We start from the raw sequence: 6,000 nt of genomic DNA on the forward strand, positions 1-6,000 counted from the left end.
CACATCCACATCCACCTTCACATTCACATCTTCCCAACAATATTCATCATATGCAAATCCGAGCTAAATCTGGCATCTACAAGCCCAAGGCCTTAACTGCAACAAAACATCATTTACCCTCTCATCTTTCTCATGACTTTGTTCTTACTACATATCTTCAGGCCTGTAAATATCCACATTGGGTTTAAGCTATGCAGGATGAGTTTCTTACACTGAAGCAAACTGGAACCTGGTCTTTGGTTCCTTCCTCTCACTCTACCAATGTAGTAGGCTGCAAATGGGTTTTCCGAATCAAAAGAAAACCTGAAGGTACAATTGACAGGTACAAGGCCCGTCTAATTGCTAAAGGATTTCACCAGCAAGCAGAATTGGACTATACATAGACCTTTAGTCCGGTTGCTAAACCGGTCACAATTCGAATTCTCCTCACTTTGGCTGCTCAATATGACTGGTTTCTTCATCAGCTTGATGTCAGCAATGCATTCCTGCAAGGTACTCTCTATGAATAGGTGTTTATGCAACAACCACCTGGTTTTGAAGACTCTCTTCATCCCAACCACATCTGCCATCTCCACAAGTCTCTCTATGGCCTAAAACAAGCTCCTCGAGCTTGGTATGACAAACTTCATGGCGTATTTACCCCATTGGGATTTACTGGTTCTTAATCAGATCACTCATTGTTTGTCAAGACAGATCCAATGGTGTTCATCTTAGTTTATGTTGATGACATTATTATCATTGGACCATCTACTTCTGCCTGTCAACAAGTTATCACTCAGCTTAGTTTTATGTTTCCTATCAAGAATCTTGGTGCTCTACACTATTTTCTTGGCATTGAGGTGAAAAGGTCATCCAAGGGTATTTACATATCCCAAATTAAATATATTCTGGATTTGTTGAAGAAAGCTCATATGGATGGGGCAAAACCTTGTGCTACTCCTCTGAGTACATCAAAGCTTGATCATACATCCCCTTTATTGGACAATGCTGCTCAATACAGATCTCTTGTGAAAACACTTCAATACTTAACCTGGACCCGGCCCGATTTTTCCTTTGCTGTGAATTTAGTCTGCCAATATATGCATAGTCCTCGTCATTCTCATTTTCAAGCTATCAAACGCATATTCAGGTATCTTAAGAGCTCTCTTGATATGGGATTATGGTTTCCCAAAAGTTCCTCTTCTCTATCCATCATTGCATTCTCTGATGCAGATTAGGCAGGTTGTCCTCTTGACAGAAAGTCCACTGGCGGTTTCTGTATTTTTCTTGGCTTCTCTCTTATTAGATGGAGCGCTAAAAAGCAACCTATTGTTGCTCGCTCATCCACTGAGGCTAAGTATCAATCACTTTCCAATACTGCTGCCGAACTCCCTTGGATTTGCAAACTTTTAGTGGATATTGCCTACAAATCACCCTCTATTCCACAACTGTGGTGTGATAATGTATCTGCTCTTTCTGTGGCGAAAAATCCATTTTCCATGCTTGTACTAAGCATGTTGAGCTTGATTACCATTACATTCGTGAAAAGGTTTTAGTTTGAGAAGTCTCTGTTCACTATATTTGCACACAGCAACAGATTGCAGATATTTGTACTAAAGCCCTTGCTAAGGACCAGTTTCATTCTCTCATAAACAAACTCTCCCTTCGCACCCCTCAGCTCAGTTTGAGGGGGGATATTAAAGATACTTATGTAAATGAAATAGTTGCTTAATACTTAGAGATATAGTTCAATATTTGTTAATCAGTTGAAATGTGTAATTAGTTAGTTAGAATGGCTGATGGTGACATATGTAAATGAGTTGTATATATACAACTATATTGTAATTTTATCATGTGAAATGAATAGTTATTATTTTCTAACACATCATACTCCTTATCTCAATTTATGGTGTGATTTTTTGTTCTCACATGACATCTATGTAACACGAAGTTTAACACTTTTATTAATCTGTATAATCGTGTGGTTTCCAAAGAGTTCAGACGAGTGCTTGAAGTCTATTTATTACTTTGCAATTAGTGATGGTTTATTGTAATATTTTTAGATCTAGTTTGCAAGGATTCTTTTGGGGTTGAGCTCTTCATAATGTGTATTTGTAATGCCCTTTTATCAGAGAAACTATAATGTTTACCAACAGAAAAACTATATCTGATGTGGCATGACATAAATTGGATTGCCATCTCTCACCCTTGCTACTAAATTTAACGGACAAGGATTGTCCGCCCTCCCACTTCTGGTGCCTTCCCGTGCCCTTCTATTTGTGTGGTCACGGTTAAGCCACGTCAACATTTTATATTACTATTCATTTTTGTCTTATTATCTTTATAAAAAAAACAATATAAAATGTTAAGCGTGACGCTTAACCGTGACCACACAAAACAAGAGGGCACAAGAGGGCAGACAATCCTTATCCAAATTTAACAGCAGTTACGAATAAATTTTAATTAATTATTAAATGGTTTTTATTAATTTTTTGTTGTTTTAAAACATTTATTGTAACTGATTGATTTGACCATTGCAATCAATCCTATTAAAATATTCAAATTAAACACGTCATAGCTATTACTCTACTATGCTACAAGTGGACAACAAAACAGTTACTCAAACATACACGTCTTACCACAAAAAATTCAATCATGATCATACTTGGGTTTTGTTCAGGTACCAACCAAAGTGGTTATAAGTAGACACTATTTATGAATCTGGACAAATAAGTAAACATTATTTATGAAAATGGATCAATAAGTAGCCACTATTTATGAAATGAAACCAAGAATTAGGCAATATTTCTAAAAATAAACCAATAGGTAGAAATTATTTATGAAACTAGACTATACACTATTTATGAAAGTGGACAAACAACTAGGCACTATTTATGAAACTGGACCAAGAAAAAAAAAACTATTTATGAAAATGTACCAATTACTATACATTATTTATGAAACTGTAACCATGCACTATTTATGAAAGTGGACCAAGAACTAGGCACTATTTATGAAACTGAACCAATAAATAATATAGTACCATTCAATTTCATAAATAGTCTAGTACCGTTCAGTTTCATAAACAGTGTAGTACCGTTAAGTTTCATAAATAGTGTAGTACTGTTCAGTTTCATAAACAATGTCTATGATGGACGCACGGGTCCCGCTCGTCGGTTGTTTTTTAAAATATTTTTTATATTAAAATTGTGTCATTTTCATTAAAATTTAAGTTCTTTTATCATTTTTATTAAAATTTAAAGGTTTTACATTAATATTCAATCTTTTTCACTCAACAAAGTTATACCATGATATTTTGTTAAAATAAACTTAGCTCAAACTCTTTTCTTAAAAGCGGGATAAAAATAATATCCCAAAAAGCTGGGAGGATAATTAGCTGAGCGTCGATTAACATCATTAGGAATTATTTTTTAGGTATGAGCTTGAGATGATGACATTTTATTCCTAATTTGGAGAAGGTGAACCGGTTTTTTAATTGTATAGCGTGAGTTGAAGTTGTGTGCTTTGTTATTTATGAGACAGGATCCTCGTCGGATCCTTTTTGTGAGGATTTTAGGAATCCTTTATTCATGTATGTTCATCGTACATTGTGCGGTCAGTTTTCGTCAGGTACTGTTTGTGTTCAATTTTAAATAATATAATTTAAAATGATTTCTGACTGCACGATGTATGATGAAAGAACAGAATTAAAGGATCCCCAAAATCCTCACAAAGAGAATCTGATGAGAATCCTATCTCGTTATTTATAGCGAGTGAAACAGTGGTAAAAGTGTTTTCATTAATGTGGAGCAAAAAATAATCAAGAAAATTATGCAGGCGACACGTGTACTTTTAGGTTAAAAAGACAAAATTACCCTTGAGGTACACCGGGATTCCCACGCACTTGCAACAAACAATAACAGCTCAATCAAGGTCAAAGGTGATCAAAATGGTATTTATTCAAAATCCTTTCATCCCTCCCCATCAAATCCTCACCCATAAGGTAATTCCCAATTATTCTTTTCAAATTGGGATTAATCACCAAATTAATTGATTAAGTACCAAATTGATTACAAGATAGCCAAAATTCCATCATAAGTGGCCGGTCCCTATTTCTCCAAATAGGGCCGGCCACACCCCTATATATAGCCCCACATTTCTTAAAAAACCTAAGCTCATTATCCTCCCTTAATTCTCTAAACACTTTCTCTCTCAAATTCTAACTTCGGCACCGGAGAATGTTCGGCCAAAGCCTCTCCCATTCATCGTGGGCGCGTGAGGCTCTTGACCTTGATCTTAGTTGTTATTATTTTGCAGGTGCATTTTTGTCAAAGGAGAAGAAGGCGGAGATTTGCATCCACAAATTGGTGCTTTCATTGAGAGTTTGATTCACACGCTCAAAGAAGACTCTCGCATTCAAGGTTTCTTATTTTTTGTTCATTCGTAGATTTTTCGTACGTTCTTATTCCTAGAACTTTTCATATAAAAATTCTTTGAATAAACGTAAAAGAAAAGTAAAATGACAAGAAATTCGGAAACCATGACAAACGGAACTTCTTACATTAAAGGATTTTGACCATGATGATCTACGAGGCTCAACACGGCGATGAATGGAGTGACACCACCCTCACGGGGCACTACCATGGCTATGCCAACGGCAGCCACCGTGGCACCTCACGGGGAGATCCGAGCACAAGGTGGAAGCATCATCTTGCAGCCACAAGCTCAGGCCCATGCCATCTTGCAGCAGCAAGCCCAGTCCCGCGCCATAAGGGAGCCTAGCACGGCCTAAATTGAGCAAGCCCAGAATCAAGCTGTTGCTGTAAGAGCAACAACCCCGACGTCGTGGGCCCAAGGCCATCGCGAGCCCAATGCGCTCCAAGGCCTTGCTCAAAACCAGAGGGCCCAAGTCGTGTCACTTCAAACCATATGGGCCTAATCCCAAGGCGAGCCGACCTGAGCCACGACCTAGCTCGAGCCCAGCATGCACCCGAATCGAGCTTTAGCCCAACACCTACGTGTGCCACACGTGGAGCAACCCACTCCCGTAACTTCCCAAGCAGCCTAAACCGGTTTAAGTCCAGTTCAACCATCCCGGCTTCAGATTTCTGGGCCGACGATTGAACCAGGGGCAATTTCACCCTATTTTTCTACAAATTTGACATTTCCCAACTCAAGAAGATGCATTCAGTCTAAGTTCTTCTAACCCAAATGGTGAACAATACTTGTCTCGAAAAATCATAGAGTTGATAAGCACCCTCACACAAGGCACACAATAGACGACCTTGGTAAATCATCTTTTGTAGTGCAAGGGTAGACAAAGAACCTCTCCAGCAGCATCTCGGTAAGCAGTCACTCGACCAATCATGAACCGAGCGTTCTGGCAGTGTACACTCTTGATTGGGCCCCCGAGATAGCATATACTCTCGTTTTAGTGTGCTTAGGAACGTGCACTCTTGGTTAGGTCCATGGACGAGCTTACACTCACGGTTGGGGCCACACTCCGATAATTAACATGAACAACCTTCCATGCGAAGTGTTCATTCGCAGCTAGGCCCGCAAGGAGCTTCCTCCACCTCACATTGGAGTAAGCAACACGATAGACATAGAGAAGTAGTCATTCAATCCAGATCAAGTTCAACCGACAACCCGCGAGGAATTTGCTTGCCTGCTAGGAACGCACCATATGCACCACAGTCGCGACATAAACGAGCCGAACACACAGAAGAGCAGCCTAGATGTCACACCCTGATCTCGACATACGTATAAGATCGACACGTGACATCACCATATTCCTGTTCATCTATCATGTCTCACTTTTGAGACAAGACCACAACACAATCAATGATTTAACCACACAATCATTTTCTTTTATTTTATGGCTATATCTAACCTCCTCGTTAGATTGCCTACGTACCCTAAGAAGGGATCAAGCCATTCGTAGTTCACTAGTTCACTAAAGACTACTGATGAGCGCAAATTGTATACTTATTTTATCCCGAAAATTACATTTACTTGTGA

The sequence above is a fragment of the Malus domestica genome, chromosome 03 (genome assembly GCF_042453785.1).
Source record: "Malus domestica chromosome 03, GDT2T_hap1".
Taxonomy (NCBI): domain Eukaryota; kingdom Viridiplantae; phylum Streptophyta; class Magnoliopsida; order Rosales; family Rosaceae; genus Malus; species Malus domestica.